The 24,207-nt window shown below is 55.1% G+C and overlaps 1 protein-coding gene across 8 annotated transcripts in view; it reads right to left on the bottom strand.

Moving 5' to 3' along the window:
• Positions 1–24,207, bottom strand: part of ELFN2 (extracellular leucine rich repeat and fibronectin type III domain containing 2) — a 57,202-nt gene that overhangs the window by 21,207 nt on the left and 11,788 nt on the right. For 2 of the 8 annotated variants that reach the window (XM_070453927.1, XM_070453931.1), the window contains one exon: positions 5–134. The exons of the other annotated variants lie outside the window; for them this stretch is intronic. The gene's annotated coding sequence lies outside the window, so the exon portion shown is untranslated. The remainder of the gene's footprint in view (positions 1–4; positions 135–24,207) is intronic. 8 annotated transcript variants of the gene reach the window in all.

The raw sequence follows: 24,207 nt of genomic DNA, 5'->3' as shown, positions 1-24,207 counted from the left end.
CTACCTGAGGACGGGACTCCATCTTCCTCTCTGCGCCCCCACCCCAGTGCCTAGCCTAAGGCCTGGCGCATAGTAGGCACTCAGTAAATGTCTGTTGAATTGAATTGCGCTCAGGGCGGCCAGTCGTCTCTGCTCTGTAAGAGAAGCATAGAGTTAGTGGAGCCGTTCCCATGGCGACGGGGATGGGAACCAAGCTGGTGGGGTGAGGGGGCAGCCTGCCCCAAGGACCCCGAGGGCCCTGGAAAGGAGAGGGTCTGGGAAGCTGGAACATTCAAACTTAGAGGAGTCTGAAACTCTGCTCCAACAGGCAGCGCGGCCCTGACAAGTCATACCGCCCCTGGGGCCTCAGTGGCCTCCTCTGGCCGTTGGATAGGACACTCCAGTCCCTAGGGGCTCTGAGGACGGCTTGTGATGAGGACCAGAAGAGATGTGAGGAGGGTACACAGTGACTCCCGCTCACACTGAGCCCTCAGTGCCTGGAACACCAAGTCAGGTGGGAATGATGGCCCATTCTACAGATGAGGAGACTGAGGCTCAGGGAGGCGGGGAGGCTTCTCCCCTGAGGCCGCACAGCCCGCGTGCTTGATCCCATGCTGTACACACAGTCTCCCTGCAGAGAAGGGAGGAAAGCAAGGCATAATAAAAAAAAAAAAACCCCAAAGACGCTGAACCCACCAAAAGGTGGCTGGAGCCCAGGCCCGGGCTGAAGAAAGAACTCCAGGCACAGGGCCCAGCATGAGCCCCATGGCTGTGAAGGTTCAAAGCCTTTCAGATCCAGAGGCTGCAAAGGCCTGGGCAGGCCCTGATGTTAATATAGATCAGCAGAGACTATAAATACTTGGCCAGGCCAGGTACTGCAGGGCCAAGCCCGCGGAGCAGCCCAGCAGGGGCTCAAACCCTGGCCCCCTCCTCCTTGGGCCTCCGTTTCCCCATCTGGCAAGAGCAGGCTACAACACAACCATGACGCCTCAGGTTCTTTATCCAACAACCTAGAGTTCCCTGACCCAGCCAGGCTGGCAGGGGGGCCTTGGGGCCCAGGCTAGAGTTCCAGGAGGAATAAAATAGGATGCAAGAGAGGCTGCCCTGGTCTACCTGGGACAACCAAGGGAGGGCTTGGCTGGGCCTCTGCTCCCTGGCCTGGAGCCTGGGAGAGCCAGGGCAAGGGGCCTAGGATGCCAGCCATTCACTCCTTCACTTTCTCATTCATTCCAACAGCCATTCTCTGAGGATCTCCTGCTGGGGGAGCCGAGGATTCATTGCCAAAAGGCACAGCCTCAGGTAGGTGCTCCAGTGAGGAAGACAGCAAGACAAACAAGCCCGGCAGGGTAGAGGCCGACCTCAGGCTCCGTGCCCCATCCCAGCCTGTGTCACCTGACACTAGATTCACACCTGCGTCTGCCTGGACCAGTACCTCGTCAAGGCCAAGGACAAGGAGGGCAGTCTCGCTCTTCTTGTAAACCCAGAGCCCAACCCAGCACCAGGAAGCACTCCATAAATATTCACAAAAGGACCGAAGAATGAATAAAATGTCACGGAGCTTAAAAGAAAGGGCGCCAATACACAAGGCCATGACATGGCGGGGGCGGGGGGGTGGGGAGCAGGAAGGAGCCCACACAATTAATACACAATTTGCCCACTTGGAGGATGGAGAAATGGAGACTGAAAGAGGCTAGGGGATGTGCCCAAGGACCTCAAAGCTACAAGCATGGCCCAGGACCCAACTCCCCATATATAAGATAGGCTGGTGCATATAAACTCCAGGTACAGCTGCTTCAAGCATCAGAGGGGTACACATTTGCAGGGTCTGAGACTCCCCGAAACGCTGAGCACAGGTGAGGGTGCAGTATCCCATCTTCTCTCCAAAGCTTCAAAACAGCTCTGGGTGGCAGACAGACCCTCATGCCACAGACAGAAAAACTGGGGCTCTGGGAGAGGGTGCAGGATTCCCCAACCCCAGGCCCTTCTTGGTCAATACCTCAGTGGGACTCTCCTGCTGACTGGCAGTTCCACCTCCGTCCCCTCCGAAATTCACCGGCAAGGGGTGCAGACCTGGGCCCGGGCCTGAATTTGCCTCTGCCGACTGGGTGACTCAGGCAGGGACCAGCCCTCTTGGAGCCTCAGCTTTCCCAAGAGCCATGTCCTCTGCCCCATGCAGCTGCTTCAAGGAGCAGAGGAAACAGCGTGCGTGCACGATCAGTCACTGCAGTTGTCTCTGACTTTTGCGACCCTGTGGACTGTACCCTCCAGTCTCCTCTGTCCATGGGATGCTCCAGGCAAGAATACTGGAGTGAGTTCCCATGCCCTCCTCCAGGGGATCTTCCCAACCCAGGGATCGGACCCTCATCTCTTATATCTCCTGCATTAGAAAGCTGGTTCTTTACCACTAGCGCCAACTGGGAAGCCACAGAGGAAATATCAACCCCCTTACAAACTGTAAAGTGTTAGTGATATTGAAGGGAATTTAATCATTACTGTTATACTTTCGTTCCTCAACCACTCCTCTGCCCTCCTTTCTAACAAGGCAATGACAGTTTTTATCAGATGCCCGCACTACGCTTGCCTCTGGTACTAAGGGATTGTCTTGAATTTCATCCCCAGGATCTTAGGAATCAGCTACTATTTTTATGCCCATTCTGCAGATGAGGACATGGAGGTTCAGAGAAGTGATGTGACTTTCTCAAGATCACACAGCAAGAAATAAGAGCACTTAGCCATGACCCTGTATATCTGCTTTCAAGTATCTGTATATTCAGCCCTTTGGAGCCACTAGAGTCCTCTAGTTCATTAATGCCCACCTGTTCCCTGGTTTATCCAACTTCCCAGATGTATGCAATATTCATATTTCCATCAGCAGCAGCTCATGCACCCCTCTCTGAGGCCTTCGGGAGCCCCATTAATCATTCAGACACACCTGCATATTCATTAACTTACGAATTAATACAGGGCCCCTTATTACTTCGGGCCTGCTGCCTGCATTAAAGATACTTCGACTTCATTCATTATTAAACTCCTCTGATAAATGATCACATCCTTCCTTCACAGAGTGGGGCAGCGCCCCGGCCCCCAAGCTAGTAGGTCTGCACCAGCTGCTGTGTGACCTTGAGCCAGGCCCTCACCTTCTCTGGGCCTGCCGCATGTTTACCTGGTAAAATGAGGCAAAGGACAGTCTCCAAACACTGCCCAGGCTTGTCAAGACTGGCCCTGTCCCACCTTCTGCAGGCTCCTTCAACCCTTCCCTGCACTTACAAGTCTTTCTTGGGCTCACATGACCTTTTGTTCTCCACAAAACAGGACCCAGTTGTCCCTGTTGTTTTCTGGATTCTCCTCCACCAGTGGCCCCCATTCACACCTGGGCCTGAGCCTGGGCTTTGCAGCCAGCATCATGTATCCTGAGCTAAGCTGGCTTGGCAGACCAGAACATTTCCCAGATCACAGAGGCCAACTGACTCTCGTGGCCAGTAAGGGTGGACTCCGGCTGCCACACAACAACGATGATGACAACAACAATAATCATAAGTGCGCCCAGCATTTCCTGAGCACATACCAGGCCCCAGGCCCTGGGCAAAGTCCTGCACTGTCTCAGCCTTCTCAAAACCACGTCCACTTTACAGATGGGGAAACCAAGCCCAGTGAGGTCAAGGCCATTTCCCCATCTCACTTGGGATCCCCAGCTCATCACCATCACCCGCTTTGGTTGGAGGTGGGACCCTTGGTCAGCATCCTGCCTTGGCTCCATCCTTTCCTGACTGGTTCCTCTGTACACCGACCCTACCTAATGGGGGGTGCAGGCAACACAGAATGGGCCCCCACTCCCTGGCATATGCCCTAATTGATCCCCTTATGCCTGGCACAGAGCAGAGCCCGTGAACAAAGCGTGAGGACGCTGCCCTGCTGGCTGCACTGCCCTCCTTCTCCGCGCCTCAGGCGCCTCTGTGTGGGGCTGCTGGACTGCCAACAGCAGAAGGGCCAGGCTGCCGCCTCATGCCAGTGCTGGGCCTGAGGCTTCATTCTCTGGCTGTGTGACTATGGGCCCATTACCAAACCTCTCTGTGCCTCGGCCGCATTATCTAAACCACACCTGACTCCACCCCCTGCCTCATCCCTCATCTCCAATCCATCCTGACACCTGCCCAAGCCACATACCTGAGTGTTCAAGTCACTGATGGCCCTTGTCTAGAAGGCAGCACTGGCTCCCAGCAACTCCAGGTGTCCCCTGGGTGCCTCCCCAAACCCTTAGCTCAGATGCCGGAGAGCCTCTCAAAATAGCCTGTTTATTGTGGACTCGCTGAGGACCCCTCTCTTAAAGCCCTTCCAGAATCTTCTGTGGCTCCAGGCTGAAGCTGGAAGTCCTTCTGAAGGTCAAGGCCCTGTGAGGCCTGGCCCAACCTCCCACTCCAGCCCCCTCTCCTGCGTCTCCCCTCAAGGCAGCTCTCCCTTCTGCCATGGAGACTCTCCTGGCTCTTGTCTGACCCCCTTGATGGCATCTGTCCCTCCCACGTCGCCCAGCCATCAAGCACAGGGTGTTCTCCACTGCAGCTCCAGCCCCCGGCACAGTCAGCCTGGCAGCTCTGTGGCCTGAACCAATGCCTCTGTCAAGTCCAGAGAGCAAGCCCATAGGGCTGCATCATGCCAACGAGGAACCCAGCAGACCCGGTGAAGGCCTTGCCACTCTTCATCTGCATGCAGACACAGCCCCCGCTTACACAGCCCCCTGTGACCTTGTCAACAGGGAGACAAGGTGAAGGTCATCAGACCTATTTCTCAAGTGAGAGGTTCAGAAAGAGAACGTGGGCTCCCAGGTCACCCCTAGTCAGTGGCGGGGCTGGGGCCAAGCTTTACTGCCTGGGCTCCAGGCACCGAGCACTAACTACATGCCAGACCTCAGTAGGTTTTACACTAACTCATTCAAGCCTCTCCATAGCCCTGGGAGATGGGCACAATTATTATACCTATTTGAGAGATAAAGAAACTGAGGCCCATAGCAGTGAAGCCACTCATCCAAGGGCACACAGCGAGGAAGTGAAATAGCCTGGAACACCCCAAGTTGTAGCCGTGGAGCTAGTCTGTCCCCCCAGCTCTGCTCAAATCCCCCCAGGCCTCTGATGCCAGGGCTGCCCTGGGTGAGAAGCGTCTCCACCGTGTCTCCCTCACCAGCCCCGGCTCCATGGCAGCAAGGACTTGAGCCATGCCCTTCCCTCTCAAGCCCCAGATTCATCATCTGGAAGAGGGTGACAGACAGACCAGGGGCCCTTCACCAGCAGCATATGATCCCCACGCCTAAGAGCCTACAACACACCAGGCCCCGGGCTGGAAAAACAGGTCTCTGGTCCACAGGGGATCACCAGGGGGTGAGGGACCCTGGGTGGGAAGGGGCAGGGGTCTCATTCACAGTTTGGGAGTAACAGGGTTCAGGTGCCTGCCTGTTGTCACCAAGAGTAACAGGAGGTCAGAAGAGAAGACGATGGTTAACTGAGGGGCTTGTTACCTCTGAAGACCTGCGCCCAGGACCCAGGGGGACCGGGCATCCCCAGAAAGGACTGCACCCTGCCAACTAGACAATCCATAGCTAATGAGCCCCTGCTGTGGGGCTGGACTAGGACTCCCGGCACAAGGCAGAGGAAACAAAGATGGGCAAGGAAGTCTCTGGCCAGGAGGGAATTCGGGCAAGAGGAAACCCAGCACACATGCCCTGGGATCTTGGCTGTTTAAGAAAACCCTCCTGCAGATTATTGGGTTGGCCAAAATGTTCATTCACCAAGGGTTAACCCTGAATGAATGTTTTGGCCAATCCATATTTGGTACAATAGAGAAACTGTTAGTTGCTCAGTCATGTCCAACTCTGTGTCCCCACGGACTGTAGCCCACCAGGCTCCTCTGTCTATGTAATTCTCCAGGCAAGAATACTGGAGTGGGTTTGCCATTCCTTTCTCCAGGCGATCGTCCCGACCCAGGGATCAAACCCTGGTCTTCTGCATTATAGTCAGATGCTTTACCATCTGAGCCACCAGGAGGTGAACCAGCCTCTAATTTCTCTTAAGAGAGAATCTGAATTTTCATAGATTGGGGTTGCTAAAAGTGGGGTAACACCAGTGGATTTCTGGGTACTTCCTCACTGCACTCCCAGTGTGAGTGCTGAGGGTGGGGACAATAGACAGTTCCCCTCTCTGCCCCAGACCCCAACTTGGGGTTCGGCACACAAAAGATGCTCAGTAATTCTGGCCAAACTGTTAGTGCATCATTTCCAGGGCCCTGTATCAAAACTACTGTGTGTGGGAAACCCCCCCAAGGTCACCTCCCTCATCCACTTTCAGGCCCTCTGGGGTACTTGAGAGAAGGTCAGAGCTGGCAGCCCCCTCAGCACATCTGGGCTCCTGACATGTAACAGGTAAGGAAACTGAGTCCAGAGTGGGTGAGAGTCTTGCCCAAGACTGGCAGCCACATCCTTTCTCCTTCAGGCCCCCGCTTCCTGCCTCAGCTCCCCAAAGGCTGCTGTCCCTCTAGGCTCTGTCTCCACCCACCCATGTGTGCAGCCCCCTCCAGGGTGACCTCGGGCATGCCTTTGGTCCCCCAGATCCTGAACTTTAGCTTGTCGGATGTCTCCCCAGGTGCCCTGAAAGGCCCCAGGCTCAGCCCCAGGTCATCCTTTCACCCAAGCCACTTCTGTGCACGTCTTCTCTTGGTCAAGGTCACCACCATCCTGCCTGCCTGCCCAGACCACAGATCCCACCATCACAAACTCCTCCTGCCCCTGCCGGAAAAGAATATTGAGACCAGCCACCAACTTCATCCTCAAAACGTCTCCCCCATGTGTCCTCTGCTCCACACCTCACCAGAACCTGCCGCCATCATCACTCGCCCCCTTGCCCATCATGGCCCGGTTTTTCTCCAGCCCCTCCCTCATGGTGGCCAGGGGGAGTCTTGCACAGGGCAGCCCTGACACTGTCTCTCTTCCTCAGAATCTTTCTGGGAGTTCCCTGCAGCCCCGAGGACAGGGGCCAAGTTCCTTCCTGGCATGTGACGCTTCCACGAGGGGACTCCATACCTTCCCCACCTCCTGCCCCGGCCCCTACTCACTTTCCTGGCCCAGCCCCCTTACTGACAAAGGCCCTTTCCTCTCCCTGCCACTTGCCACCAGCACTGTGAACCCCTACCAGCTTCAGCTCAGGCACTACCACCTCCAGGAAGCCTGCGCTGAACCCTAACCCTGGCCTCATCATTCCACAGCATCCCCCGGCTCACAAGCTCCAAGTGGTGTCCCCCCGTTCAGTCACCATTTCCCTTCCTGAGAGCCAAGGCAATACAGTGTGTCACTTCAGTGCCATCAAGAGGCCTGGCACGGAGGAAGTACCTGGGGCATGCAGACTGAAAAAGCACAAGAACCACACGGCCCCCAGGCATGTCCTTCCCAGCTGGCCTCTGTCCCTGTTCACCTGCCCCCCTCCCCACTCGCTGAGTGGACCTGTTTTTACTACTGATGACAACATGGCCTCCCAGCTCCTTATCATTATTATTATGACCACTCAGGCCTCAACCAGTGCTGTGGCTCCCGTGTTCACCATGGTCCCAGCCTGCTTGGGGCAGCATGGTCAGGCAGGGGCAGAGGAGCGGAGGAATGGAGAGAAGGTGGATAGAGCCCCTCCTGGGAGCCTCACCTGGGCCAGGGGGCTGACATAGCTGACCTTGAAGAAGACCTAGCAGCTCTTATCTGGGCACGCAGGGCCTCTGATTACAGATGAGGAGACTGAGGCTCTGACCAAGGGCAAGCAGCTAATCTGGAGCCTCATGGCCGGTGAAGGTCAAGCCAGGGGTTCGAACCTGCCCACCAGACTCCTGTCCACTCTCCTTGCACCAGATCTGGTAGCTCTCAAAGTCAAAGGAGGGGACTTGTTCACCCCGAGTCCAGTCATTCCAGGAGGCCTCAGGCACTAAGGAGAGAGCGCTAAGACTGGGGTCCTGCACACCCTCAGTTCAGACACTTGCTCTGTACCTCTGTCAGCTGTGTGGCCTCAGAGAGCCTGAACAGCTTCTCTGAGCTGATTTCTCATCTGTCCCTGAGGATGGGAGGATGCCCTGCAGGCCTGCCATGAGTGCCAAAGGAGACAGAAATGACCACAGCCAATAACTAGAGAGAATCTCCTAGGCTGGGCTACAGGTAGATTAACTCCCCTAAGTGGCCCCACAAGAGGCAAATTCTTACAATATCCCCACTTTACAGACAACAAAATGAAGGCACAAAGGATCTTCCCAAAGCCTTGCAGCTATAAGTGTAGAGCTGGGCGTGCAGCGCTGGGCAGAGAATGATCAGCACGGGATGGGTCCTCACTAATGATATTCCTTTCCAGCTCAGACCTTCCCTTTAATCCTTCAAAGCCAGCCTGAATAGACTGGCCTCTCCCATCTCCACTGAAACCACCTGCTGGGTCCTCCTTCCACCTTCACAGAGTGAACCCTCTCGCCCTCAGTGGCCCGGATCAAATACCACCTCTCCCCTGAGGCTTTCCTGAGCTCCACCACCCTCTGTCCTCTCCATTGCCACCTGCTAAAGTTCCCCGGAAGGGTCCCGCAGCCTGGCAAACAGACACCTAGAAGACCTGCCTCTGCCCAGCCCCTGCACAGCTGCCTGAAGAAACTTCTTGAAGCATAGGCAGGTTCATGGAGTGCCTCTCTGCTCGGAAGCCTCTGGTGCCTCCCAGGCCCTTATCCCCACAGTCAAGATTGGGCTTGGTCCCATCTCTGCAACTCTGCCCGCTGACACCCCTCCTGCAATGAGGCTACTGTCCAGAGACACAGCACCCCCCTCTGCACACAAATGCCTCCACACACACATGCCTGCGCACACACACGCCTACGCACACGTGCCTCCCACACATATGCCTGTGCACACATGCCTCTGCACACACATGCCTACACATGCATGCCTCCTACACACATGCCTCCGCACACACATGCCTACACATGTGTGCCGCCTACATGCATGCCCGCACACACACACATGCCTGCACACACACATGCCTGCACACACACATGCCTGTGCAGACGTGCCTCCCCCACACATACTTGCACATACACATGCCTGCATATACGTGCCTCCGCCACAACCTGCCTGACTCCTCCTACTTGGGACTCACCCTTGAGCCCCCTTCTACTACACCAGCCTCCCACTCCTCAGCCTGACCCCAGAAGAGCACCTTGGAGAATCCCCTCCCCAACTCCTCAGGTCTTCCCACTCCTTCCGTCCTGATCCGCATCATCCACAATACCATTTCTGAAAGCTGGTGGCAGGCTCTCTCTTGCTGGAAGGCTACACAGTTTGGACTCCTCTGGCCTGCCTGGAGCTCACAGGCCCTGCACAGACTCCTGCACGCTCCTTGCCCACTGCAAAGTCCTCACATAGGAGCTTCTTACCCTTCTCACCCAACACCTCTTGGCCTTTCCCCTTGAAATGGCCACAACCTGTCATGTCCCGCTCCTGCCTCCTGCCTGCTACTCCTCAGACTCAAAGCTACCTCCCACAGGAAGCCCTCCAGCCCACCCAGGCAGCAGTCAGCCTCATCTGCCTTCCACTTGGCTCTGAGATTCCTAATGGCAGGGACTGTTCTCATTCCCCCCCCCCCCCAATTCCCCAGAATCCTGCACGATGCTCAGCCCACACCAGACGCTGGAGAACTGTCTGCCGAATAAACACGCTGCTCCCCTCTTGAGCTCCTGGAGGCAGAGGGAACAAGTTCCATTAGCCAACCGTGACCAATGTGAATCCACCCGCTTCTCCCCACCTCCGCCAGCCTCCAGTGGCTCACATGAACTACTGCTGTGGCCCTCACCTTCCTCCCCACCGACACCCTCACCTGCCTGCAGACTCCCATCAGGCCTGAAGAACCTCCACAGCCCTCCCTGACTTCCTGGCTTCACCTCTCTCCTCACTCGTGTGCTCCAGCCCCAGGGAAGGCCACCTTACTCCTCTGGGTGAACAAAAGAATGAGAGTTTGCAGCTTCCTAACCCTCGACCCTCATTGCGCCTGTTTTTTGAGTGCAGCCTCTAAGACTCTGAAGGGCAGAACATGGCTTACTCTTCCCAAGATCCCCAATACCCAGCACAGAGCAGGAGTTCAAAAGTTTCCATGAACAAATAAATGAGGCACTTCCCTGGTGGTCCAGTGGTTAAGAATCCGCCTTGTGATACAGGGGCCTGGGTTTCAATCCCTGGTCAGGGAACTAAGATCCCACATGCCCAGAAGCAACTAAATCCATGCACAGCAACTACTAAAGCCTGAAGCCCATGCACCCTGGAGCCCACACGCCACAACTAGATAGTCTGTGCATCGCAATGAAGATCCCACATGATGCAACTAAGATCTGACACAGCCAAATGAACAAACTCTGGTTGTTTAATCGCTCAGTTGTGTCTGACTCTCTGCAACCCCAAGGACTGCAGCACTCCAGGGCTTCCCTGTCCATCACCAACTCCTGGAGCTTGCTCAAACTTATGTCCATCGTGTCGATGATGCCATCAACCATCTGATCTTCTGTCACCCCCTTTTCCTCCTGCCCTCAATCTTTCCCAGCAACCAAAACAAATGAATGAGTGCTGGATTCAAATCCTGACGCTCCTGCCTGGGCCTGTTTCCTCATTGCAGTCCTTGACCTCCCTTCTCCAAGGCTGGGGGTGAGGGGAGCACAAGGGATGTGGGGATCAAAAGGTGGAGATCAAATGACAGCCGCGTCTGAAAGTGCTGTAAAACCACACATCACTACACGCCTGGAAGGGGCTTTTCATTCCAGAGCAGTGAAAACGAGGCTGAGGTTAAATATTTCACGGACTCTTTCATTTAGCACCATTTCTCAAGCCCTGGGGCAGGAGCAGGGCCTCCCAGGGCTCTGGACACAATGGTTCTGTCCTGAGGACATTCACAGCTCAAAGGCAGGAGCGCAGGAGACCAGGCATCTCAGGGAGAAGGTCAGAGAGCCATGGGGCTTCAAGACAAAGTGGCTGAGGCCCAGTAGAGGTTCCAGGAAGGCCTCCTAGAAAGGGGGTCTGCCAGTTCTCAGATCATCCAGCTCCACCAGAAACAAAGGGACCCAAAGAGCCAGGTTAACTAGGAATACGGGCAGGCCAGCCCCGCAAGCCAACGTCATCTCAGATGAGCATGTGCTGCTGCTACTGTCCCCATTTCACAGCTGAGAAAAATTGAGGCCCGGGGAGATGAAATCACATGTCTCAGGTCCCCCAGCTCTTGGGCAGCCAAGCTGGTGGTCTCTGGGCCTCCTGCACCTTCTGAGGCCCCTGAAGAGACTACAAACCATGTGTAGAACATTCAACCTCTGAACCAAGGGCCACACCACTCTGATGGCATCCAGATCAGCTGCTTCTAGACACAGCAAGGACAGCCACAGCTGTTAGTGCCAGGCACACAGTGGGCCATCAGGAAACGGATCTGAAGAAACCCCAGAAAACAGCTACTTCCTGTGAGCTGAGGGGCAGCTGCCCTGGGGGGCTTGTGAGCATCCAGGTACCACACTGGGCCCAGGGAGCCCTTCCTTGAATGCATGCAAATGAATGGCATAAATTTCTACTTACTTAACTTCACAAATGCTAACAAGCTCATAAAAAATAAGTTATTCTTCCTCAGCTCCACAACACCCTGAGTTTGTTTAATTTTGTTTTTCCTCCTTCTCCCAGCCTCCTCTCCAACAGAAACGAAAAGCCACATCTTTGGGGCTGCCAAGTGGGTCTGCCCTTCCCCCTACCCCATTCTGCCCTTCAGATAGGAAACCAAAGTCCCGGGAATGGGCCCTGCTCCCTACCCCCACAGCTGTGTGATCTTGGGCTCTGACTTAACCTCTCTGGTTTCACTGGCTCAGTTACCAAGTAGGAAGCACGCTTGCACTCAGCTGGCCTCTGGGTCAGTGTGAGGATCAAACATGGTAATCCTAGTGAAGTGCTGAGTCTGCTCCAGGCACAGAGCAAGCCCTCAATAAATGTCAGACCTTGTTATTATGTAAAAAAAAGTTAAACAGCTCCCTTTCAGTTAATCCATCTGTAGGGTTTGCCTTCTGGGGCCAGCTGGCTACCCATGGATCGGTTTTATTGGTGGGCTCAGAGCTGATGCAAATCTGGGTTTGATGCTATGAGGCAGAGCCTTTACCACAGGCCCCATCACACCCTACTGCCTTCCTCGGCCCGGATGCTCATTTTTTGTGACGAAGCCCCCATGGGTATCTGAGTTAGCTACCCCTAGTTTATGCTTCTCAAAAGCTTTTCCAGTGGGTCATTGATCTCATCATTAGGCCCAACTCACAGATGAAGAAACAGGCTCACGGATGGGTAGCGACTTACCCACAGTCCCTGAGGGAGGGGCTGCGGAACGGAGGAGAGTTCCCTCCCCAGTCCTGGCCTGTTTTCTCTCCAGAGCCCCTGCCTCACCATGCCAGCTTAAGAGCCACCTCCCTGATGGCTTCCCTGGAAGAGCAAATAGCCTATTAGCCAGATGATAGCAAGCCTAGCAGAGCCCAGCACTGGGGCCTCCAAAAGATGGGGCCTGGGCGTCAGAGCTGCCCTTTCCTCTCAGGTTCCCTCTACAACATCTACCTTGAGTGCACTTCCAGGAACGGCCCTGGCCAGACAGTGCACCTCATTTGCCCACACTGGCCCCCTTCTGCTGGCACAAAGTCTAAACAGCCATGGCCCCGGCCAGCTCCAATCAGTTATCACCAGCTCCAGTCCCATGAGCTCCCATTTTGCACAAGAGAAAACTGAGGCCCAGGCAGGAGAAAAACATTCCCTATGGTTACAATGAGGTAGACTCAAGCCCTGGCTTTTGAAGACCTGGCTTGTCCCACCCTCCAGCCAGCATCAACTAGCAAGATCCAGAAAGCAGGGCCAACGCTGGAAGGGCCAGCCCCTGAGACACCAGCTACAACTGCCACCACTGTCTCCTACCCCTGCTGGCCTTGATTTTTCCATCTGCATTGCGACAAGACACAGTGAGCCCATCCTAGAGAGCAGAGAGGTAAGGCTGGGAGTCTCAACAACTCAACAGTGTGGCCGTGATCACCATCCTCAACTTCCCCAAGAAGAAGGTGGGACCACTGTCCCATGTTCCTCACAACCCCTCTCACAGGGCACCCCCTGGCCCGCAGCCAGCAGAGACACAGAAGCAACAAGTGGTTAGCACGGACTAAATATTAACACCACGCTGGGGGTTTTTCATACTTACTAGGTGGATGCTGTTATGCCCATTGTCCAGACAAGTGGAAGCACAGAGAAGCTAAGTAACTTGCTCAGGGTCATCCAGGAAGAGACAGTGCAGAGTGGACTGGTGGGCAGACCAACAGACAAAAGATGGAGAACACAGCCCTGGCTGTTGGTGTCCAGTCAGCAAGATGCAGGCTTAGAGGATGCCAGGAAGGTCGGGATGGAGGAGGCAGAGCTGAGTCAGAACCTGTGGCCAGGGTAGGGGGCCGCATAGCTGCTGCCAGCTGTAGCTCTGATAGCTCCCGACCCTGGACACCTGCTGCTGCAGTCCACATGCCCACTGCTAGTCTCAATGGTATCACCAGTTCAGGCCACTTTCACTCTTCCGTTCTTACCAGTCTCTCAAATCCATTCCAGGGTACCCCTCCCCAGGTAGGTCGACTCATAGCGTGGTTCCCAGTGGTTCAGGACCTTGCCCAAGCTCTCACCAAACCAAGAGTGTCCTAGTGGGGACGCGAACCCAGCTCTTTGATACACCTATCCTCTCCCTCCTCGATTCTCCAAGGGCACAAGGGCACCACCAGCTGCTGCTGGGGAAGAGGCGGGGCCAGGGTCTTGAGGGGTGGGGCCGAGAGAGGCAGGGGCGGGGCCTAGGAGGTAGGGGCAGGCGGGAGAGAGAAGACTGGATCCCAGTTGCCTTGGCAACAGAACTAATTAATTCCAACTCTGGTTCCATCTGTGCCTTGGCTGGATGGGTGGTTTGGGCTCGCGGGTGTTTATTTTGAAGGAAGGGGAGAGAAGTGGGAGAAGCTGGGAGGCTGTGGTCTCGGGGGCTAGTGAGGGGTTGACACCCCCACAACGCTGACATATAGCATCTCCACCCCTAACAGGAAGAGACAGGTTCGGGCCTCCAGAGACAATCTCAGACCTCCTCCCAGGGAGGCAGCGCTCATCCTAGCCCAAACACTGCCTGGCTCAAAGGGCAGACAGCAGTGCCTGCTGTATGCGCACACGTGCAGACACACATGGACACAGATGGGGGAGAACACAGACTCCACAGCAAGAGACTTGGGTTCAGATGCCAGCTTAGCTTTCCGAGTCTCAGCTTCCCCATCTGCAAAATGGGCAACACTGCTCCCTGCAAAGGGCTCTTAGAATTAGAAGGATGTCCCCAGTGCCGGGGAAGGAATGCTCTACTGAGGGTGATCCTGATGATCAAACTGCCTGCACAGAACCCAGAAGGTAGCACTTCGGAGAAACTGGAATGAAGCCAGGAGACAAGATCACAGCATATGAGAAGGAGAGGGAGCCCAGAGGCAGGAGCCCTGTGGCTGGGCCAAGTTCAGCAGGTCTCAGAAGCTAGGCTAAGGAACTTAGACTTAAGCCCCAGGACAACGGGGAACCAGTGACATGCTAGGAAGTCCAGGCCAACAGAAGAGTGAAGGATGAATTGGGCAAAATGAGAGTTGACCTTTGAGGAGGCTGCTGCGATAATCTAGACTCATGATGGTGACTCGACGCAGATAAAGGTAGCAGGGAGGACAGGCAGTGGGATAATCAGAGTGCAAGACTTGGTGACCTGCAGGCTGGGAGGCCCGGGGTGAAGTTCAGAGATGACTTCCAAGTCCAGGTGGCTAGCTGAAGTGACTGGCTGAGTGATGGCAATGCCCACACTGGAACAGGGAACTTCAGAGAAGGAGATAATGGGCCAGAAGGCAGGAGGAGAAAGGAAGAGCCTGCATCGGACAAGCTGAGTTTTGGGGGCCAGAGGGACACCCCAAAAGACATGTCCAGTCAGCAGGTAGCCATGCCCATTGCCGAACAGCCAGAGAAGGATGAGACCTGGGCATCCCCTGTACATGGCTGCTAAGAGGAACCAGGGAAGCAGAGGGATCGCCCAGAGACCAGGCAGGCAGGATCAGCCCTCAGGGATGGACACAGCTGGGAGCCGACACTCATGCTTGGGAGTCTGCCACACGGCTGCACCAGGACTCAGACCAACCAGGTTCAAATCCCTGACCCTTCACCTCACCAGCTGTGAGAGGCTGGGCAAGTCATTTCACCTCTCTGAGCCTCAACTTCCCCATCTGTAAAATGGAAATAAAAGTAATACCTACCCCATAGAATATTATGAGGAGGGCCATCCCCCTGGACCCTTAGGCTGTGCCCCAGAGACACAGGCTCTCCAGGAACCTGGAGGGAGGAACCTTTCAGGGAGGATAGAGGCCACGGACCTTTGCTGAGCACCTGCCGGGCACAGGGCACCGCACAGGGGTTTTAGACCACACATAAGGGCCGCAATCAAGGAGGAAGGGTCTGGAGTCAGATGGCACCTGGCTAAATCCTGGTCCCCTACTTACTAACTAGGACCAGGAGAGGCCCCTCACCTCCCTGGACTTTGGCTTTTGAGACTGTGAAATGGGGTGATTAGGCTGTCTGCCACGGCTCTTGGGATCACTGTGAACATGGAATGTGAAAACACGTAAAGCATTTGTCACCAGCCTGGCACCCAGAAAGCACTACATAAATCATCACTTAGTTGTCATCAATACAGCTGTTGTTACCGCTTTCCCCCACAACCCAAGAAGGTAGATGGACTGGCCCCCATCTAACTGAGGAGAAGGACATAAGCCTCACCCACCATAGTGTCCAGGACCTGGACTGGCCACCATTTGGTCAGAGGATCCTCTCTCCCCCAGCCCAGGGCAGGGCCACATGAGACCTCCTGGGTATGAACCCTGCCCTGGCTGCTCCGAGCTGTGTGACCCTAGATTAGTCACCTCACCTCTCTGAGCCTTAGATTCTGAGCCTGAAGAAATGAGGGTCCCTTACCTGCACCATCATCTGAGGATTGAGCAAGGAAATACACAAAAGGCATCTAGCCGAGGGGATGTACACAGTAGGTGCTCAATAAAAGCAGCAGTTATGACTAATTTTTGGATGTGAAGACCTGAAGGAAGGAATGAATGCAGAGGAGCTCTGATAGAGGGGCCCCAGGTGTGATGCCCTCCCAAGGGGTTGCAGCCTGGGCACATACCCACAGGCACACCTGCCCTGGCATTCCTCCACCAGGCCACCCCAGTTGACCGTGCCCCCTATCCACCCCCACCCCCACCCCTGCCACCCCTGCAGTGAGCACATAGCCACGCGTGCTCCCATCCAGCCCCGTGACCAACCCCGCAGTCCCTCCCCCTCCCCCGCTCTGCATCTGCTCAATTAGGGAAACTGGGGAGTGAAGAAAACAAAGACTTAATTTCTGAGCTAATCAGCCTGCCTCATACTAATTACCATCCTCCCGGGCATTAGGGCAGACTTCCCGGGGGAGGCAGGGGGAGTCTGGTCCCCAGGAATGATACCCCTTCCCCCAAACCTAAGACAGCTTCAGTGTTGGGGTGCGGGGACCAGAAGACTTGGGCAGGTGGGCCTTCAAGGTGGGGCTGGAAGAAGGGGACACAGAGAATTCACTGGGTTCACAGCAGGGAATGTACCTTGTGGGGGGGGTGTCACTTGGACAGATCACACCTTCCCAGGGCCCCCTTCCAGGACCCCTGCCCCTTCCTGGGACAGCCTCAGGCTCTGGGAGAGGCCCCAGAGCAGGTGCCTCAGTAGGTGTCCAGCCCACGGCCTTGGCAGAGAGATGGACAGATGGACACTTTAAAGCTAAAAAGCTAGAAAATTGAGCAATGATCAGCGTGAAGCTTTTGAATCATGGCATAGAGTATGTGTGCATTTTGGAGTGTGTGTGTGTGTGTGTGTGTGTGTGTGTGTGTGTGTGTGTGTGTTGCATCTGTTTATGAATGCACAGAGGGCTCAGGATGGGAGCCAGGAGGCCAGGGTGCAGTTTCCAGCTTGGCCCTGGGCAACTCTCCACCCCCCACTGAAATTCAGACTCTCCCGGGAGACAGTGTTGGAGGGATCACTCCTAGGGTCACTTATTCCTCACCCATTGTTTACTGAGCATCTACTGCGTAGGCACCAGGCTCTGTGCTCGGGATACAGGCTCAGCTGTGACAAGGTCCTGTGCTCAGGGCTCCTGCTGTGGTGGACAAGCCAGGGAGTCAGATGTAAGCAGATCCACAGAGCGCAGGCTGTAGAAAAATCCCCTGCAGGGCATAGACCCTGCAGAATGAGAACCAGTGTGGCCAGGACAGGGCTACTGTGGGAAGGGATGCTGCTGCATTCCTTAGAAAAGGCCCTGCTCAGCAATGACTTCAGATAATCAGAACTGTCTGTGGGCCCCAGTACAAATCCCTTCTCTGTTCTGGGCCTCAGTTTCCCATTTGCAACAACGAGGGAGCAGGACCAGAGGGTCTCCAGGGTTCACCCCAGCCCTCACAGGAGAGGACGCGCCATTGTTTCTCCACAGTAGGTGTGTCTGTGTGTGTCCCAGCCCCGGGCGGGCCGGCTGCACCAGGTGGGAGGTGGCCCCAGCGATGAGAGGGACGGGCAGTACACCCCCTCCGACCCATCCTCTCCTAATCACCGGCTCCCAAGGGCACACACTCCCCTCTCCTGGCACAGGGCACCCCTTAAGCTGCCTCCCTCTCACCCTGTCATGGGGCCATCACAGCTGCCACCACATGCTGAGTACCCCCCACAGCGCATTGCATCAAATTCTCATAACAGCCCTGCCAAGTAGATACTGTTACCCTGTTTTACATATGGGGCAACTGAGGCTCGGTTAGGGCAAGTTCCTTACTCAGTAAATGATACACTAGACACTCAAATCTGGCCTGATCCCAAGCTGCCACAACTACGGGATGCCAAGACCACCTTCCTGGACCACTGTCAATGCTCAGACCAGGGGACCAGGCTGGCCTAGGAGTCAGTTCAAGCACTACCCTCTACAGACTACCATGGCATGCAACACAGCAAAGCAGTTGGGACAGCCCCAGAAGCCAGATGGCCCAGGCTCAAATCCCAGTCGCACCATTGACTCCCTGTGTGACCATGGGCAGAAGCCTTAACCTCTTGGGGCCTTGATTTTCCCATCTGTAAAATGGGGATAATGGTATTTTGCTGGATTGTTGTGAGTTTTTAAATTCTATAAAGTTCTTCAAACAGTGCCCGCACAAGGTAAATGTGTGTGCGCAGTCACTCAGTCCTGTCCGACTCTGCGGTCCCATGGACTGTAGCCCACCAAGTTCTTCTGTCCATGAGATTTCCCAGGCAAGAATACTGGGGTGGGTTGCCATTTCCTCCTCCAAGGGACCTCCCCAACCCAGGGATCAAACCCGCATCTCTTCTGTCTCCTGCATAAGAACCTGCAAACGGGTTCTTTACCACTAGTGCTACCTGGGAAGCTCCAAATGTTATATGGATGTCGTTAAATAAAAGGAATAAATGACTCGCTTTGATTCCATGGGCAGCCTGAGGATTGGGTCCCACTGAGGGTTGGGGTAGAGCCGACACTCAAACCCTGGGCCCAGCTCTCTCCTGACAGCACTGAGGTGTCTCCAACTCAGGCAAGAGAACAAAGAAGTTCTGAGACTGACCAGACTCAGGCCCCTGGGGATGAGAGTGCAGCTTGGGGGCCAAGCTTCTGGACCCTGTCCCCACCTCCCGAATCTCCTCCTTCTGGGGGCTGGAATTCACCCACCTGCCCCTGCCCCAGCTCCCAAAGGCTTCAGGCACTCTTGTGGCTACTCAGGGGACCTGCCCAGCCAGGTCATAAAGCAGCTGCTCTTGGTCCCGGGACCCAGCAGGTGGGGATGGCAAGGGATGGCTTGGCCCCCAGCACTGCTACAGCCATCTTGATCCGGGCATCCTGCTCTGGGGACAGCCAGGGATTTCCTGGCTTGGGACCCCCACACCGCACTGCTCCCCAGGCTCTGGTGGGCCCCGCAGGAAGGAAACCCATTCAGAATGGGGGTCCTGCCTAAAACCCTCAGCCCACAGTGGAGCACAGCCAGCCATACTCAGCCCTGGCAGCAGACCCCCACAAACGAGGGCACAGGGAAGCCGGCTGTCACAGGGCAGCTAGCTGGGTGAGAGAGGTGAGGATTTGAAGTCATGCACTATTAGTGAAAGTGGAAAAACTGTAATTGACCCAGTCACCCATAGCATGGACAGCCATGTGAGGGAACCCCAGGCCAAGGTGGATCGGGATGGGTCCCGCTGTGCCCGAGGGGAGATGCCTGGAGCGTGCAGTCACAGCCTCCTGAGTAGAGATGGCAAGTTGAACCCCATGGGCAAAAGGCTGGTGTTCAAGTGTCTGTAGGTGCCCAGAAACATGGCAAGGCCCCCAGTGATGCGGGGGCAGCAGCTGTCCCAGGGCACGTTCCAGGCCCCTAGTTAGAAAGAGGCTGCACACACACATGCCCTTTTGCATGCACACACTCCAACACACTGCAAACACATGAAACCACTCCGGGCGTGTGTGCTCACACCCACGCACACCCGGCTCTAGTCCATCCATCTCCCTCAGGTGGCTGAGGGAAGGATACGAAGGCTGCCCCAAACAGACAGGGAGGGTCAGGCTGTTGGGGGTTGGTACAGGCCAGAGGGTGGGCAGATGCTGAAGAGGAGACGGAGGCCGAGCTAAGAAAGTTCAGCCCAGGCCCTGGGTGACCCTGTTCCACCTGCAGTCATTTCAGCCTGGCCCAGAGGTGCCATGGAAAATGAAAGTGCCCAAGCTGAAGTTGCCAGACCATGTTCTACCTTCAAGCCCGGCCACTCAGGGCAGGGTGACCCTGGGCCAGTACCTCTGTGGTCATCAGCCTGCCCGTGGGTGCAGGTGTTCGTACAGATGCTCTAGATGGAAACCTCCAGAGTTCTAGGGTCCTGATTTCCCATCAAATCCCACCTCCCAACTGTCCCCAGGGTCCTCAGCATCTGCAGCTGCCTTGGAGACTCAGATTGTCTCCAAGGACAGCTCCCACCTCAAGCTCCCTACCGAGTCCAGGACAGAATTTCTGGGTCAGCTGCCATCTCAACTAAGATGGGAATTCCATTTCCAAAGCCCCTCACCTGCCAGCAACCTCAGCACCAAATCAGTAAGCGGAAGAGGAGGAGGAGGATGGGAGGCAGTAGGTATCAACAGCGTTGGCACAGGACTGGATGGGTACTGCCTTTTAATCCTCATAAAAGCCTTTGATCCCATTTTACAGATGAAGGCACTAAGGTTCAGAAAATGATCCGCCCAGAGCCAGGAAGCCAGCAAGCGGATGAATGAGCTGCGATGGAACCCACGCTGCCTACTCCAAAACTCATTATCTCTTTCCACAGTATCTTGCTCGGCAGGCACTGGGGAGAGTGGGAGGAGCCCCAGTGGCAGACACCCCCACATTTCCTGCCCTGGCATCCCAGGCTTTATGATTCCACAAGCCACCGCCTGTCCTCAACAGCCTGAAAGGTGGTGGCTGGAATGGCTGTGAAGCCCTTGCCTGCCTGCTCCCAGGAAACCCAAGAAACAGAGTTAGCATTTATTGAGTATCACTGTATGCCAGGCACAGGGCTAAGCACTTTATAGCATCAGCCTTATGAGGTGGTTACTATATTTATTTCCATTCTATAGGTGAGAATACTGAGGCACTTATGGGTAGAATCTGGGGGAGACCCAAAACCTGAACCCACATGCTTGACCACTGTGTCACCCCCTTTTACAGCACCAGGAGTTTCTCTGTTCTGACCTGCTGTCCCTAAGCCAGAACCCCAGAGTGTCTGGCAAATGCAAGAAAGGCCTTGCTCCCCCAGGTTCTGCTGAGCTCCAGGGCCCCTGAGCCACCATGGCCTGGGGTACCTGCTCAGCTCTGCCAACCCCTTGCTGTGATCTGTCTCCTACTAGGATGCTCAGAGTCCTTGGCTGGCCCCAACTCTACCCTCGAGGTCCAGAAAGAGTGAGGGACCAGGCAGAGTCACACAGTAAGTCAGAGGCAGGAAGGAGCCCTTTCTCCACCTAAGTGCTCAGCCTAGACTCTGCCCTCCCTCTTATGCCTGTAAAGATCGAAGCCGGGTTAGCGGAGCTGTGACCACAGATGGAGGCAGAGGGAAGGGGAATGGGCTTTTGGCAGCTTCTGGAACTCTTCACGCAACTCCCAACAGCCCTGTGGGCCTACTCTGTGCTCTTCCCTCCAGTCCCATTTCATTCCATCCCCTCCAGGAGCCTGGCAGTATCTCCATTTCACAGACAAGCAAACTGAGACTCCAGCACACATGACCACTCAGAATCAGGACCTAACCCACCAGGCCTTGCTTCCAACCACAAAACAGGCCCTCTTGTAGGCCCCGCCTTGAATCCAACCCCTTCTCAGTCCTCAGGGACCACCTCTTCCAGGAAGTCTTCCCAGAATTCAGGGAGACTCTACTCAGTTGGACCATCCTCTCTTCCTGCACTCAGAAAGCAGATGGTTCCAGAAACACCCACAGTGCTTCCACCCTCAGACTGGGTCTCCTGGAAGTCAGGGCTGTATCTCCCTCAGACAAGGATCCTGGTGGCTTGGCCTCTCCCCACCTCCCCTAAGACCTGAGGCTCCCAGAGGACAGGGCCACCACACTCTCCTTCCCTTAGACCAGGAGTCCTGAAAGTGGGACTCCCACCCCCTCCTCCTGCACCTCCATTCACAGAGCCCCCAGCCCAAGGCTCTGCCCCAAGCAGGACCTCAGACCATGCCCACGCCCCCTCCTCTCACTCCCTCCTGGCACTCGTTCAGGCCTGGCCCGTACCAGGCAGGCTACTCCCTCCCCTGTCTTGTCCATGAATCCCACCTCTGTTGGGTACCACAGACCCCCCTTTCTCCTCCCCAAACAAATGGGGTCTTGAGTGAGACACTGGGATAACCACACACAAGGCTAGATCTATTCTCGGGGTAAGTGAGGCTGCCAGCACTCGGTGGGGGGGAGTTGGGTTGGTGGGAGTGGTCTGCCCATCCAAACCCCTTGAGGTCTAGCCTCTGAAATCAGGGCCACTCTAAGCTCCCATCCTGGAGGGCTGAAACCAACAGCCCCCCCCAGGGAACCCCAGAGCAGACCCACCCCAGACACTTTCATCACTCTCTCCCCTCCTCCAACACAGAGGAGACAGAAGCCTCCGAACCTAGGTTCAAATCCCTGCTCTTGCCCTGTGGAAGACTTCCCCAAGCCTGAGTCTGGGCATTTGGAAAATGGGTATAACAAACCTGCTCGGCAGGTGCTGCTGCGATTGTGAAAGGGGATACATACAGGAATGGCCCTGGCGCATAGTAGGTGCTCAATTAAAACCTTCTCTCTCCTCTCTGATCTTCTCTCTCTTTTTCTAAGGGCAGTAGGGGTGGAGTGGGACTAGAGAGACCAGGCTGCTAGGGCAGAAAATGGCCTGTCCCAGGCACAGAAAAAGTCCCCTTTTCAGAACTCAAAACCTCAAATCCCTCAGGGCTGACAGTGGGGCCTCTGGGGACTGGGGTGATTCAGCAGATGCTGTTTTCCCACCCTGAGGAGGGGACCATGGAGGCAAGTCTTCAAACCAAAGCTCAAAGCCCACTGCCTCCCAGAAGCCAGCTGAGATCAGCCAAGATAGTATCCCCATTTTATGGACAAGTAAACTGAGACACAGAGCGATTAATTTGCCTAAGGCCACACAGCTAGCGGGCAGCTGAACTGATCTCTTTTGACAATTCTGACTGCTACCAAAATCTTTTCCTTCCAGCAGGAGCCTTCCCTACTTAAAGGCCTTTCTGTGATTCTGCCTCTGTGTTCGGAGTAAAGTCTAAACTCTATAGCCTAAAATGCAAAGCTCCCCACAGCAAGGAGGTGTGGTATGGCAGGAAAAGGACTTGATCCAGAATCAGCCCAATCTGGGGTCAAGTGCCAGGTCTGCTACCTACTTCCGGTGTGTGTCCATGGGCAACTACCAACCTTCCCTAGAGCCACTTTCCTGTGTAAAATGGGGCTGATGAGATGACCCTCCAGGTAGCCGCAGGCTACCCATCCATGCTGTCATCATGTATTTATTGAACATCTACTATGTTCCAGGCCCCATTCAAGGCCCTAAGGACAGAGCAGAGAACAAGACAGAAAAAGGTCCTACCTTCATGGAGCTGATACTCTATGACAGTAGGAGGGCAGATAACAAGTGCTCAGTAGCTCAGTCACATCAGACTCTACGACCCTTTGGACTGCCAGGCTTCTCTATCCATGGGATTTTTCAAGCAAGAATACTGCCTTCCTTCAGGGGTTCTTCCAGACCCAGGGATTGAACTCACATCTCCTGCGTCTCCTGCACTGCAGGATTCTTTTACTGCTGAGCCATTGGAGAAGCCCCATGGATAATAAACAAATAAACAAAATAGCATAGGCTGCATTTGGGGTTATAAGGAAACAGAGAAAGAACCAGAACAATGAACAGAGTGGTAGGGGGTGTGGGGAGCTCCCTGAGGAGTCGACAATGAGCCAGAACAGGAGACGGCCATACCACAAGCCTGAGGAGCAGCAGTGGGCACAGAAGGGACAGTCACTCCTGTAGAAGGAACAGCAAGTGCAAAGGCCAGGAAATTCAATGAGACCTGGAGCATGTGGGAAAATGCCTGGCACATAGCAGAACATTGGTAGAGAGCAGGTGTCAGTATTACTGCTATGAACCCCTTAAGCTTCTTGAACCTTGCTTTCTTTCTGTTTCTGGAAAATGAGATGCCGTGTGGATTCAAGGGACTCCTAGATCTCTTCCATATATCTGAACTCATTTAACAGAACCCTTGTTCCATTATTATTCCTCCCATCTTGCAGGTGGGGAAACTGAGGCTCCCGAGATCCCACAGCCCATAAAGGGCAACATTAGGACATGAACCTGGGTCTTTTAATCCTCAGCTCTTGCCCCTGCCAGTCTTCTGTGGTCTCACTGCACTTAGAGCACTCGGCTCCTCCTCCACCCCATCCGAAGACAGCTCTGACTGTTACAAAGTCTCTCGTGACTAACAGAGGTCTGTACTTGGTTGGGCCCACTTCTGTCATTTGGGGCCACCCAAGACCACTCCCTCCCCTCTTACCCAACTCAGTCTGAAAGGTGAAGAAGGCTGACAGGTTCTAGAAGGAGCAGCTGCCAC

Source organism: Odocoileus virginianus, chromosome 23 (assembly GCF_023699985.2).
Source record: "Odocoileus virginianus isolate 20LAN1187 ecotype Illinois chromosome 23, Ovbor_1.2, whole genome shotgun sequence".
NCBI classification, from domain to species: domain Eukaryota; kingdom Metazoa; phylum Chordata; class Mammalia; order Artiodactyla; family Cervidae; genus Odocoileus; species Odocoileus virginianus.
Note: the sequence above shows the minus strand (reverse complement) of the source record. Positions and strands in the feature narration are given on the sequence as shown.